This window comes from Pleurodeles waltl, chromosome 3_1, assembly GCF_031143425.1.
Source record: "Pleurodeles waltl isolate 20211129_DDA chromosome 3_1, aPleWal1.hap1.20221129, whole genome shotgun sequence".
Classification (NCBI taxonomy): domain Eukaryota; kingdom Metazoa; phylum Chordata; class Amphibia; order Caudata; family Salamandridae; genus Pleurodeles; species Pleurodeles waltl.
The window spans coordinates 28,289,971-28,305,117 of NC_090440.1; the positions used below are offsets into that span (position 1 = coordinate 28,289,971).

The 15,147-nt window shown below is 48.2% G+C and overlaps 1 protein-coding gene and 1 long non-coding RNA gene across 2 annotated transcripts in view; one reads left to right on the forward strand and one right to left on the reverse strand.

Moving 5' to 3' along the window:
- Positions 1-13,147, forward strand: part of LOC138283716 (uncharacterized) — a 270,018-nt gene extending 256,871 nt beyond the window's left edge. Inside the window, exon 3 of the long non-coding RNA XR_011201293.1 lies at positions 13,075-13,147. This is a non-coding gene — a long non-coding RNA (uncharacterized lncRNA). The remainder of the gene's footprint in view (positions 1-13,074) is intronic.
- LOC138283715 (embryonic protein UVS.2-like) overlaps positions 1-15,147 on the reverse strand; it is a 630,013-nt gene that overhangs the window by 183,828 nt on the left and 431,038 nt on the right. The window lies entirely within an intron of this gene.

A 15,147-nucleotide genomic window follows, 5' to 3' on the forward strand; every position in this document is an offset into this window, starting at 1 on the left:
ACATACGAATAGTTGAAAGCTCACTGCCATTACTGTGGGTGGAAACTTGGACCCATATTTATACTTCAGTTGTGCTGAATTTGCGTCTTTTTTTTTTTTTTTTTACACAAATTTGGTGCAAACCTAACTCCATATTTATATTTTGATGTTAGACATGTCTAACGTCAAAATATAGGGGTTTGCACCATTTTTGGGGTGTGTGCACCTACCTTGCATCAATGGGATGCAAAGTAGGCGTTCACATCTAAAAAATTGTGCTATCCCCTTAGTCCCATATTTATCTCCCCTGTGCTAAAATGAAGCACGAGTGGGGGGAGGGGCTAAATAACAGTGCTAAGCTTTCGTTGCACCATTATTTAATGCTTGGATCATACCTGCGTTAGGGGACCTGTGGACCCATTTCTATGGTTAAACACCATGGAATGGGTCCACAGATGCCCTCCCCAAGCCCTAGGAACACCCCCACCAGAGGGACACTGGAGGATGGGAGACCCCATCCCAGGTAAGTTTTTTTTTTTTTTTTTTGCTATCGGGCCCTAACTTGGGGCCCCCTGCATGGCACAGGGTGCAGTGGTCATGCCCAGGGGACACTTGTCCTCTGTGGTGGTGGGCATGACTCCTGTCTTTCTTAAGACACGACTCATGTTTTTGGTGATTGTGCGCCAGGAAATGGCGCTAGTCTGGTTAGAAGCATTTTTTTGCATCTAACCAGGCTGGCATCATTTTCTGACGTGCAACCCCCTCTTTCCCTACCGCCACCCCCACCCAGCTAGCGTCTTCTTTGAAGACACTAGCCCAACTTTAGCGCTGGCTTGCGCCATTCAGTAAATACGCCGTCCAGCTGGCGTTGTCAAATGACGCAAGCCGGCGCTAATCTTTTTGCCGCAAAACTGTGTTAGCGCTGTTTTGCAGCAAAAACCAGAAATATGGGCCTTGGAGCTGTCGAACACAGCTGTATTGTACAGGATCATATTACGTTATGTGTATGTGGAAAGTGCACTGTCTCCTGCTAAGGTATCTAAGGTATCCTAGCGCTGCCCTCAACAGCTTTTCTCACCAGGTGACACGGAAGACTGATCTTATCAGGAAAGTGTTGTTTCCAGAAGAGCACCAACACCAGTCATTTGACATTTACAGCTGTGAGAGCTGCAAATAGGACAGCTTAATATTACTTTGAAATTCTCTTCCAGGGGATCCTCATCAATAGTCATAAACATTGAATATTCCCGCCCCCGTGCGGGGATCCCGGAGCATATGTAAAACCACACATGTATAAGTATGAAATATATATGAAAAAATAACATTTTCAGTAGATACTTTTCATACAAGAATCATGTATACATGTGCACAATAGCAATGCAGTCTATGTTGATAAACAGGCAAAAAATGCTTTATTTCTATGGAGTTTTTTAAATTGTTAAAAAAAAATTTATACATTAACACTCTCCATTATAATTAAAAAACTTTCTGAAGCCCAATTGGAAGGCACAGAAGATCCAAGCAACACCTTTGAAATGAGAAAAACTACATTGAAAATAACAAAGCATTATTAGCCAATAGGCTGCATGCAAGTCAATACAGCAGAACCACAAAATTTGGCACCGTGCCTTTAAGACCCAGAGCACCTCCAGTATCCCACCATGTCTCAGAGGTGAAGGTGAGGTGACAGTTGTTTCACAGTTAGGTCAGTTCTTTTTTCCGGCTTCTTCTGAGAGGATCCTGGAGCATTGAGCTCTCACTTTTTCTGAGTTTTTCACAGAAAAATATTCAAAAACCTTGTTTCTCTTCCAGGGGATCCTCATCAAAGTCATAAACATTGAATATTCCCTCCCTTGTGCGGGGACCCCGGAGCATATATAAAATATACACATATTATACATGTGTAACAAACAGTCATGCAGGCTATCATGTTAAAAACAGGCTAAAATGCTTTATTTCTATGAAGTTTTTTTTATTTTTTTATTTTTTTTATATTAAATACTACAATAGAGCATAAATATGTACCCAAGCTCCTAAAACTAGGCCTAGGGAAGTAAGCAGTAGCAAACTCTAGAGAAAAAATAGAAAAAACTGCATTGAAAAACAATGAAGCATTCTTAGCCAATAGGCTGCATGCAGGTTAACACAGGAGAACCATAAAAACTTTGGCACCGTGCCTTTAAGACCCTGAGCACCTCCAGTATCCCACCATGCCTCAGGGGTGAAGGAAAGGTGACAGTTGGTTCACAGTTAGGTCAGTTCTTTTTTCCGGCTTCTTCTGAGAGGATCCTGGAGCATTGAGCTCTCAGTTTTTCTGAGTTTTTCTCAGAAAAATTCTTTAAAAAAGCGTTTTTTCACTTTTCACTCGACAAATAACACCTTTGTCTGAGCTAGGCAGGTTTTTTCTGACAGAAAAATGCCTTCACTTTTTGTCAAATGCCCTGCTTGTGAGAAAAATTCTTTAAAAAAGCGTTTTTTCACTTTTCACTCGACAAATAACACCTTTGTCTGAGCTAGGCAGGTTTTTTCTGACAGAAAAATGCCTTCACTTTTTGTCAAATGCCCTGCTTGTGAGAAGAAGAAGGCCCAGTCAGATCCCCACTCTCTGTGCATAGTGTGCCTGCCTCAGAGTCACTGCCCTGACACTTGTAAGTACTGCAAGAACATGTCTAGGAGGACTCTGAAAGACAGAGAGAAGATCCGGCTACATGGGCTTCAGGAGAGGCAAAGAACATCGTCCTCATCACTTCCCAGACAGCCAGAAGGCCATTCTCAGGAGAGAATGGCCCGGTCGACGTCGACAGGTAGGAAAGTACCTGTTTATTCACCGTCGACGTCGTCGCTACCACCGTCTCACCGGCATAGATCGCCGTCGACGGCGACACGCCCGACGTCGAAGGGAACGGCGTCGGGGGAACATCAGAGCAGGGGCAGGTCTCCGTCGCCGGCAGCCCGCCGATCGATGTCGAGCCATCGCCGGCGTGCCCGGTCGCCGCCAAAGGCTGTGCGCCCCCGACGTCAGGACACACGACGTCGAAATCACCACGACGGCACGAGAGACATCCGCCGTCGACCTCCCATCGCTCCACGTCGAGGCACACGACGGCGAGCAGGTCGAGGTCCAAGGATCGCCGTTCGACGTCAAGGCACTCAACGTCGAGGCATGAGCAACCGGCTGGGTGCCCTTCGACTTCGAAACAGCCATCGACGTCGACACAGGTCGACACAGGTTTTACCTGTCCCACAGGGAGCCGAACATCGCCCCACGCCAGACAAGGCGCCATCTCCAGTGGTCTCCATACCGAGCGACTCTTCTCGGTCAAGAGCGGCATCATCTGGGCATGTCTCGCCCATCAACCTATCTCCGAGATGGCTGGAGAGCCTCAACAGACCAGCGGCCTCCCCAGATTCGCAATATTCGCGAATGTATTCACCTACTGCCTCCCTGCCAAGAACGCCATCACCGACAGCCAGGGCAGAACGGGCTCGTTCAGCTCCTCGCCAACCGACCGCGAGGCCTAGACGCTCGGCTACAGCGTCTCGCAGCAGGTCTCGCTCTCAATGAAGATCCAGGTCGCGGTCAAGAAGAAGATCACCCTCTTGGTCTTCATCAGGTTCATCTGTCGGGCGTTACTCACCCACCCTAACAGATTCACCACCTGCTAGAGTCTCACCGGTGGATGACATTACCACATTCAACGAGGTGTTGCTAAGAGGAGCGCAGAAACTCAAAATAGAGGTTCCAGAACCATCTACCTCCTCATCGGTCATCTTTGAGACTCTACAACAGAGATCAGCGTCAAAAAAGTTGCTGCCTCTAGTGCCTGGCTTGTTGCAGCCAACCATGGACACTTTTCTGGCCCCAGCCTCGCTTAAGTCTGCCCCGGCTAGAATTCTCAAAAAATACAAGGCTCCAGAACAAGACCCTTTATTCCTTAGAAAGGATCCGCCACCGGACTCGGTTATCATAGCTGCCGCCCGAAAGACCCACTCGGTGGCATCTTCATCCACGGTGCCCCCGGATAAAGAGAGCAGGCATCTAGACTCTCTAGGGAGAAAGATATGCGGGACAGCGGCTTCAGCAATGAAGGTCTCCAGTGCGTCTGCGCTCCTGGGCATTTATGATCGTTCTCTGTGGGACTCCCTCAGTAGATTTACAGAAAAATTGCCCAGAGAAGACAGACAAGATTTCCAGGAGATACTACAAGAAGGATGCCTGGTATCCAACCAGGTTATCAGCGCGGCAGCAGATGGGGCGGATTTGGCTGCTCATGGATACGCACATGGTATCTGTGCGAGGAGATCTTCCTGGCTGAGGCTCACTGGCTTGAAACAGGAAGCACAACAACGCATCCTGAATCTCCCATTTGCCGGGAACTCTCTATTCGGTGCCCATGCAGACGAAGAGATGGCCCGCATGAAGACCGAGGTGGATACCATGAAGGCGGTGGGCCTCGAAAGAAAGAAAGATTTCAGGCGGAGGTACAGGCCGTATGACAGGCGCCCTTTCCAGCAGAGGGTTCAAACCCCTCATTGGTCGCAAAGGTCACAGCAACGACAGGGACGCCCTCTTTTTCAACGGAGAAACACAAGGGAGCGAGGGTCAAGTAGACCTCAACAGTCCACTCCGAAAGCACCCACCAAGCAATGAAATCTCGCTTCCCTCGACACTGTACACCACTCCGGTGGGGGGAAGTATTACGGCTTATCTTCACAAGAGACAAATGGGTGCTCAATATTGTCGAACATGGCTATTCTCTTCTTTTCAAACAGCCTCCACCACGCTTGCCACCAACCAAAGACAATCCATCTCATCTCAGCTTGCTACGCAAGGAGGCTCTCGCCCTCCTAAAAAAGAATGCCATAGAAAAGGTTCCACCTGCACACAGAGGACAGGGGGTCTACTCCCGTTACTTTCTAGTGGCAAAGAAGGGTTGAGAGGGCGTTTTCAGGCCAATTCTGGACCTACGGCTGCTGAACAAATAGATAAGGAAGCAGAAGTTCAGAATGCTAGCGCTTCACCAGATTTTCCCTCAACTGCATCAGGGAGACTGGATGTGCTCCATCGACCTACAGGATGAGTACTTTCACATCCGGATAGCTCCCAAACATCGAAAATTCCTGCGCTTCCGAGTAGCGTTACAGCATTACCAGTTCAGAGTTCTACCCTTTGGCCTGAAATCTGCCCCAAGAGTTTTCTCGAAATGTATGGCAGTGGTGGCGGCACATCTCCGAAGACAAAGGATATACATATATCCATACCTAGACGACTGGCTACTAAAGGCTTCTTCTCCGGAGCAGGCGAGAAGCCATCGGGACATTGTACTAGGAGTTTGCGAAGCTCTAGGTCTTCAGGTCAATTACCAGAAGTCAACCTTGATTCCAACGCAGAATCTTCACTACCTAGGAGCTATCATAAACACAGAACTCCAAAAAGTGTATCCTTCGGAGGAACGACTATCCTCAATAGACAGGAAGTGCCAGGACCTGTTGAGAGCCAGCGCACCTACGGCACGTCAGGTGACATCACTGCTGGGCTCCATGGCATCGTGCATTTTTATTGTCCCAAATGCCAGACTCCACATGAGACCCCTCCAAGAGGCATTGGAGACCAACTGGAGCCAAAGAACAGGTCGCTGGGAGGACACGGTGCGGCTACCGGCGGTAGCACTTCAGTCATTGAGATGGTGGATGCACAGACCTCACCTGTCAGTGGGTGCTCCGTTTCACCAGGTGCTTCCATCCGACACCCTAGTAACGGATGCATCTCTTCAGGGATGGGGGGCTCATTTGGGTCCTTTTCAAGCGCAGGGTCTGTGGTCAGACAAGGAAAAGCAGTACCACATCAATCTGCTAGAACTCAGAGCGGTCCATCTGGCTCTCAAGTCTTTCATACCGCTAATTCAGGGGAAAACTCTCTTGATACAGACGGACAATACAACCACGATGTATTACTTGAACAAACAAGGGGGAACGAGGTCCCTACCCCTATCGCGAGAGTCCCAAGCGATATGGCATTGGCTCCTGGCCAGAGGAATGTCAAGTACAGCAGTTCACCTGCCAGGTCAGCAGAACGTGGAAGCAGACTTTCTAAGCAGACACCTGGAGGACGTTCACGATTGGGTCCTACACGGCGAAGTCGCAGAATACATCTTCGCGCAATGGGGTCGGCCTCAACTGGATCTCTTTGCAGACGAAGTAAACAAGAAATGCCCAGACTTCGCATCCAGGTTCTACCGTCCGGGATCTCGAGGGAATGCCCTGTTGATCGACTGGTCAGGGATATTTCTTTACGCTTTTCCGCCGATTCCCCTCATTCCGGCAGTGATCAGCAAACTTTACAGATCCAGGACCAGAATGATTCTTATAGCGCCACAATGGCCCCGACAATTCTGGTACACGGATCTCCTCAACCTGTCGGAAAAACCTCACAGGAGGCTGCCGTGCAGACCGGATCTTCTGAGCAGAATGAGGCATGGTGGGATACTGGAGGTGCTCAGGGTCTTAAAGGCACGGTGCCAAAGTTTTTATGGTTCTCCTGTGTTAACCTGCATGCAGCCTATTGGCTAAGAATGCTTCATTGTTTTTCAATGCAGTTTTTTCTATTTTTTCTCTAGAGTTTGCTACTGCTTACTTCCCTAAGCCTAGTTTTAGGAGCTTGGGTACATATTTATGCTCTATTGTAGTATTTAATATAAAAAAAACAACAACAACAAAAAAACTTCATAGAAATAAAGCATTTTAGCCTGTTTTTAACATGATAGCCTGCATGACTGTTTGTTACACATGTATAATATGTGTATATTTTATATATGCTCCGGGGTCCCCGCACAAGGGCGGGAATATTCAATGTTTATGACTTTGATGAGGATACCCCTGGAAGAGAACTAGGATTTACAGGTAAGTAACTTATCCTTTTTCTACCTTCACTCGACGTTTTTCACCTTCTTCTGAGTGAAGGGATTTTTTCCTGTCTGGAAAATGCCTTCTCTTTTTGTGAAGTTCTCTTCCTGTGGGAAGAAGAAGGCCCAGTCAGATCCACACTCTGTCTGTATTGTGTGTTTGCCTCAGAGCCACTGCCCTGACTCCTGCAGGCATTGTAAAAATATGTCTAAGAGGACTCTGAAGGACAGAGAAAAGATACGACTTCATGGGCTTCATGAGAGGCAGAAAACATCATCCTCTTCTCTTCCCAGACATTCTACAAGCCATTCTCATGAGCGACAGGCGAGATCGACGTTAGCCGGTAAGAAAATACCTGATTGTTCTCCGTCGATGTCATCGTTGCCGCCGTCGCATCATCGGTCTGTATCACCGTCAACGGCGACCCGAACGGCGTCGAAGGATACAATGTCGAAAGCTCATCTCCCTCATCGGGACAGATCTCTGTCGACGGCAACCCACCGATCGACGTCGAGCCAGCACCGGAGTGCTCATACGCCGTCGAAGACGTTACAACCCTCAACGGCAAGTAAGACGTCGTCGAGGACGCTGCATCGTGCGTAGCAGAGACTTCTGTCGTCAGCGGGCCATCACTCGACTGCGAAGCATACGACGTTGAGTCGTCCACATGGGAAGGACCATCTGTCGCCGTCGAGGCGCTCGACGTCGAGACCTGAGCAACCTATGACACATTCGGAGCCTCCTTCGACGTTGGTACACTGATCGACGTTGAGACAGCTGCCACCTGTCTCTCAAGGAAGAGAGCATCAGCAACTACCGCCCGACAAGAATCTCACTCCACCAAGTCCATTGGTCTCTATAAGGAGTGGATCATCCAGACGGTCAAGGGCCTCATCGCAAGGGCACATCTCGCCCATAAATCTATCGCCTAGATGGTTGGAGAGCCTTAACAAGGCACCGGCCTCTCCAGACTCTCAGTACTTACGCATGTACTCACCATCAGCGTCACTACCGAGGACACCATCGCCAACGGCGCATACAGAGCGGGCTCGCTCTACGTCTCGCCAGTCTATCCCTAGGCCTCGACACACTCCCACAAGATCTCGGAGCAGGTCACGCTCCCGGAGGAGGTCTAGGTCAAGGTCGCGCCATCAGCGAAGGACCCCGTTTTGGTCCACATCGTTGAGGTCTTCCATAAGAGGTTACTCCCCGACTCTGACAGACTCTCCACCAGCTAGAGTTTCCCCGTGGATGATATAACAACTTTCAATGAGGTGCTGCTCAGGGGTGCACAAAAGCTTAACATTGATGTTCCGGAACCTTCAAATTCCTCATCAGTGATCTTCGAAACCTTGCAGCACAGAACAGCTTCCAGGAAGTTGTTACCACTAGTGCCTGGTCTTCTCCAACCAACCATGGAGACTTTTCTGACTCCAGCAAGCCTCCGTTCAGCTCCTGCTAGGATCCTGAAAAAATACAAGGCCCCAGATCAGGATCCTTTATTTCTCAGGGCTGACCCTCCACCAGACCCAATCATTTTAGTCGCAGCCCGCAAGACGCATTCGGTGGCATCATCGTCAACTGTACTGCCAGACAAGGAGAGCAAACATCTGGACTCTCTGGGTAGGAAGATGTGTGGCACGTCGGCAGCGGTGATGAAGGTCTCCAGTGCCTCAGCACTCCTAGGCAGATATGATCGATCCCTCTGGGATTTGCTAAACAGGTTTGCGGAAAAGCTACCTAGGGAGGACAGGCAGGATTTCCAGGAGATCCTTCAAGAGGGGTGTTTGGTGGCCAATCAAATCATCAGCGCAGCGGCAGACGGCGTGGACTTGGCGGCCCATGGATACGCGCATGGGGTTTGCGCAAGAAGATCTTCCTGGCTGAGGCTCACAGGTTTAAAGCAAGAGGCGCAACATCGTATCATGAACCTCCTGTTTAACGGGAACTTGTTATTTGGTGCCCACACGGATGACGAGATGGCACGTATGAAGGCGGAGGTCGACATGATGAGGGCAGTAGGTCTAGAAAGACGGAAAGATTTCAGAAGGAGATATAGACCTTATGACAGGCACCCGTTCCAACAGAGTGTTCAAACCCCTCATTGGTCCCAGAGACCGCAACAGAAGCAAGGGTGTCCTCTTTTCCAGTCTCGCAAGGCCGCAAGAGATCGAGGATCAAGCAGACCTCAGCAGTCTACCCCCAAAACCCCCGCCAAGCAATAAGGGTTCACTTCCCTTAATTCTGTCCACCACTCCGGTTGGTGGAAGTATCACAGAGTTCGCTCACGAGTGCCACTGCATAACAAGAGACAAATGGGTGCTGAGCATTGTAGAGAATGGATACTCTCTTCTTTTCCGACACCCTCGACCTCATTTACCACCAAATGGATCAAAGCCTGCTCACATGGACTTACTACGCAAAGAAGTTCGCATCCTGTTAGAAAAAAGAGCCATAGAAAAGGTGCCAGCCACTCAAAGGGGAAAGGGAGTATAATCCTGATATTTTCTAGTAGCAAAAAAGGGTAGGGAAGGACTCTTCAGACCTATTCTAGACTTAAGGATGCTCAACAAATTCATCCGGAAGCAAAAATTCAGAATGCTGGCTCTTCATCAGATTTTCCCTCAGCTGCATCAAGAAGACTGGATGTGCTCCATAGATCTGCAGGATGCGTATTTTCATATTCTGATTGTGTCCAAGCATCGAAAATTCTTCGGTTTGTGATAGACTCTCAACACTATCAGTTCAGGGTGCTACCTTTCGGCCTCAAATCTGCCCCTTGCGCATTCTCCAAGTGTGTAGCAACGGTAGCTGCACATTTAAGGAAGCAGGAGATCTTCATTTATCCATACCTAGACGATTGGCTACTGAAAGCCTCCTCTCCGGAACAGGCGGAAAAACATCTAAACATGGTCCTCAGAACTTTTCGCTCTCTAGGTCTGCAAGTCAACTTCCAAAAGTCCACTCTCATCCCAACTCAAACCCTCCACTACCTGGGGGCAATACTGAATACAAAGCTAGAAAAAGTGTATCCTTCGGAGAAACGACTATCATCAATAATGAGGAAATGTGACAATCTTCTTGGTTCCCCTGTGCCTACGGTGACATCTCTGTTGGGCTCCATGGCCTCTTGCATTTTCATTGTCCCGAATGCCAGGCTGCATATGAGACCTCTTCAAGAGACTCTAGAAGAGAAGTGGAATCAGCACACAGGCCGTTGGGAGGACAGGATTCTTCTTCCTATCAGAGTATGGCTATCATTACAATGGTGGACGCGCAAACATCACCTGTCAATAGGGGTTCCGTTTCACCAACCAATTCCTTCCGACACTCTGGTGACGGATGCATCGCTGCAGGGCTGGGGGGCTCACCTGGGTTACCTTCAAGCTCAGGGCTTGTGGTCCAGCACGGAGACTTACCATATCAACCTGCTGGAGCTCAGAGCGGTTCACCTGGCTCTCAAATCCTGTGCACCGTCGATTCAGGGAAAGTCTCTGCTGGTACAGACGGACAATACAACGACAATGTATTATCTAAACAAACAAGGGGGTACGAGATCCCACCCCCTGTCTCAGGAGTCTCAAACCATTTGGCACTGGCTGATAGCGAGAGGAATGTCTCTTAGAGCGATCCACCTCCCAGGGCAACAAAACGTAGAGGCAGATTTCCTAAACAGGACCCTTGCGGATGCCTACGACTGGGTTCTTCACGACGAGGTCGTCGCAGACATCTTCATTCAGTGGGGTCAGCCTCAGTTAGATCTGTTTCCAGACGAAGTAAACAAAAAATGCCCAGACTTCGCGTCCAGGTACTACCGTCCAGGGACTCGAGGGAATGCCCTGTTGATAGACTGGTCAGGGATATTTCTCTACGCTTTTCCACCGATCCCCCTGATACCAGCGGTGATCAACAAACTCTACAGGTCCAACACCAGGATGATACTCATAGACCCGCAATGGCCTTGACAATTCTGGAACACAGATCTTCTCAAGTTGTCAGAGCAGCCGCACAAGAGGCTGCCGTGCAGACCGGATCTCCCTTGCAGGCTAGGAGGCAAGATTGTTCACCCCAACCTTCCCTCTCTGAGCGTGACGGCATGGCTTCTGAATTCCTGCAGTATGGGCATCTAGGGCTCTCGCAGGAATGTATGAACATTTTAAAGGAGTCCAGAAGGCCGTCCACGCGACGCACCTATGCGTTCAAGTGGAAGAGATTCTACATGTGGTGTCGACAGCAGGGTCATAATCCTATTATGGCTCAGGGGCAGGTCATATTGTCTTACCTGCTCCATCTGGCGAAATCAGGTCTGCAGTTCTCCTCTATTAAGGTACATTTATCTGCCATTACAGCTTATCGTAAGTCGCCTTCTCAGAAATCCTTCTTTACCATGCCAGTAGTCAAGGATTTCTTAGGTTTAAAGAAAGTTTTTCCACCCATTCGAAAACCTTCACCTCCATGGGAGCTGAACATAGTGTTATCTAAACTCATGGCCCCACCTTTCGAACCTATCCACAAAGCTTCTTTGCAACACCTTACGTGGAAGACAGCGTTTTTCGTAGCCATTACTTCGGCTAGGCGGGTCAGTGAGATTCAGGCTTTGTCCTCCAGGGAACCGTACACGGTTTTCCATGATAATAGAGTTGTTCTGAGAACTCATCCATCATTCTTGCCGAAGGTGGTGTTGAATTTTCACATTAATCAGACTATATTGCTCCCAACGTTTTTGCACTCCCTGGATCTTAAGAGAGTGCTAAAATTTTACCTGGATAAGACCAAATTGATTAGATGATCTGACCACCTAATTGTAAACTATGGACACATGAGGGCAGGTGATGCTGCCTCAAAGCGAACTATTTCTAGATGGATAGTCTCATGTATTGTAACTGCATATCAGTTGGCTAACAGTTATCGGCTAGGCCTAAGGCTCATTCAACAAGACGAAAAGCAGCTACTGCTGCCCTCCTTAACAATGTTCCGATCTCTGAGATCTGTAAGGCCGCTACATGGAGATCTGTACATACGTTTACTAGGCACTACTGTTTAGATTCAGATGCCAAAGCAGACGCACAATTTGGTAAAGCGTCTCTGAGAAATTTATTTGCATAGTGTATGGTTTTCCTTGCACTTCTATTAGACAGTCCGCAGAGATAAGGGATGGGCTTGCTAATCTATTCAATGTTTATGACTATTGATGAGGATCCCCTGGAAGAGAAGGATAAGTTACTTACCTGTAAATCCTAGTTCTCTTCCAGGGGTATCCTCATCAAAGTCATAAACAACCCACCCTCCTCCCCGGACTCGTGTCTTCTAGAAGTGCAGTAGAGACCATCTATCTAATCTATAGGGTTCTTTGTCACCGTAAAAAAGTACTGACCTAACTGTGAACCAACTGTCACCTCACCTTCACCCCTGAGGCATGGTGGGATACTGGAGGTGCTCAGGGTCTTAAAGGCACGGTGCCAAATTTTGTGGTTCTGCTGTATTGACTTGCATGCAGCCTATTGGCTAATAATGCTCTGTTATTTTCAATGTCGTTTTTCTCTTTTCAGAGGTGTTGCTTGTATTTTCTGTGCCTTCCAATTGGGCTTCAGAAGGTTTTTTTATTATAATGGAGAGTGTTAATGCATTAAAAAAAAAAAGAAACTCCATAGAAATAAAGCATTTTAGCCTGTTTATCAACATAGACTGCATTGCTATTGTGCACATGTATACATGATTCTTGTATGAAAATTATCTACTGAAAATGTTATTTTTTCATATATATTTCATACTTATACATGTGTGGTTTTACATATGCTCCGGGATCCCCGCACGGGGGCGGAATATTCAATGTTTATGACTTTGATGAGGATACCCCTGGAAGAGAACTAGGATTTACAGGTAAGTAATTTATCCTTATCCGCATTACATTATGGGTGGATTATACCAGTGTTTTGTTTTAAGGGATGGTTTGTTTTTAGGTATAAATGAAGTCATCTGTACCGCTAGATTCAATTTATTTGTGGCAATTGGCATATGATTAGAATGTGATTCCGTCTTTCCTCTCTCCACTAGTGTTGTGACCGACATACTGCAATAATGATAAATGTGTTATGTGTTTTATTAGCGCACCTGGATTTTCAAAAATTTCGCGGTGATTATGTTTTATATTTTTACATATATTCATAATTTATTTTCTCCTTCATAATGCAGATCTGTGCTGGGATACCTGACCATTATTAAGCACCTGTGAAGTTTGGAACCGGCATTGGTGTTATAATACCGCATAGACAGGTAATTATGCTCAGAGTTGATATTTTTAGCGAGAGCAACTACTTGCAAAGTAGGTTGTTTCCCTCAACACAGCTATACACGTATACCGGGATGGAAAGAATTGTATTTGACATTTAGGTTCCTTCACAAACAGCTGTAGAAATGTGTAATCAGTCAAATGTACCGTAACATTAAAATGATGCACAATAAAGCTGTGTAGGATTATTTCAAAGTTTATCGCTCATTGGAATGCTGATTTTCATTGGCACCTCTATGTTTACATGCTGTTAGATGCTGCTTGGAGATATTCAGCAAGCAAATTTTCAGTGCAGCAACTGAATAAGGAGAGAGGTGCAGTGACAGGCATCTGTAAATGTGGACGTTATGGGAAGAGAAACAGTAACTGAGGTAAAAGAGAGCAACATATTGAAGCATGGCAGTAATCTGATTGGAAACACCACAGTTTAAAATTACTATTTTGGATGATGCTTAACAACAGCAGTAGAGCATTATTTTGATGGATACAACTACCTGTGGATTCCTCACCTTATGAATTCGATCCTTGCGCCAGCATCCGACGGAAAGTCTTCTTCCTAGCTGTCTACGTCGACGAGGACGTCATAATGGCACGGCTCCGCGTGACTCCGTCTGACGTCAAAGTGCCAATAAGAGGTCCCCGTCGGCGTACTAGCGTCAGTTTTTCTTTTTTCCGTGCATTCGACTCCAATGTTTTTTTCTTCCTGGCCTGTTGGTTACTGTAGCGATCTCTTGAAGTTACAATGTCGCCTCCGAAGAAGTCCGGGTTTAAGCCGTGTAGAGAATGCGGGGTCGGATGTCAGTGACCGACCCCCATTCGGATTGTATTTGGTGTTTAAGCTCCGAGCATGATGTGGAAGGGTGTTCTTCGTGCCAGAGCATGAATCCGAAAGCTCTGAAGGAACGTGAAGCGAAGCTCTTCTTGGCCAAGGCAAAGAAGAAGGAACACAAGAAGGTTTCTTCCCATGCTTCTCCCAAGAAACATAAGAAGCGGCGTCATCATGACTCTCGGCGCTGTCATGACTCTCGACGCCGTTCGGAGCGGAGCCGATCGAGGAGTCGTTCGAGGTCGAGATCTCGTTCGTCACGGCGCCAGAAGACGTGGGAGATGAGTCCTACGGTCACGCCTCAGCCGGAGAGTCCGGGGTTGTCACCGGCGCCTTCAGTTTATGAGGTCACTCAAGGTAGTCCTCGCTTCTCACCGGCGCCGAGGGATCCTGATGTTCCCCAGACGTCTACACAGCAGTATCCGGCTTTCCCGACTCCAGGGACGGATCCGGCCGCATTTTTGAATGCGATTGTTGCTGTTTTTCAATCCATGGCCCCTGCTGGTGCACCGGCGGGTCCCAATGGGCCATTGGCATTCAATTTGGGCTCGCCGGCGTCGTACAGGGCTGCTCCATTCATGCCCTTCTGCCCTACAGAGCCTGGTGGTTCGGCACCGGGGTTTTCCCCTGGCAGGAGTCCTTCGCCTGGGACCGTGGATCCGTCGGCTTCTCGTCCGACTCCTTTTCCGCGCCATCCGGCGTCATTGGTGGCCTAAACCAGACCGGCGCCATCTCCTTCTGTACATTCGGTGTCGAGGAGGTCATCTGCCGACTTCGGGCCGGCGCCGGTTGAATCCGGGAGCCTTCCGGAACCGGTTCAAGGTCTGAGATCATCTGCGTCGATGGAGTCTTTGTCGACGCCGGCTCTGGTGATGCATTTAAGATCTCGAAGGAAGGCGTTGAGGCTTCGGGAGGAAGAGGAATACAGAAGGCTTGAGGAAGGTGAGATAGAGCCTTCTGATGATTTCCAGGGACTAGCCACTGCAAGTGGTTTGGATACTTCCCCGGAGTGGGACATTGCTTCTCCGGAGGAGTTTACTGAGGGGGCCTCCTCTTTCCATGCGGTGGTGAGGAAGGCAGCTGACTATCTGGATTTGCCTTTGTCCACGGCAGAAGTTAAGACTAACCTGCTCACAGAGGTTCTTCATCC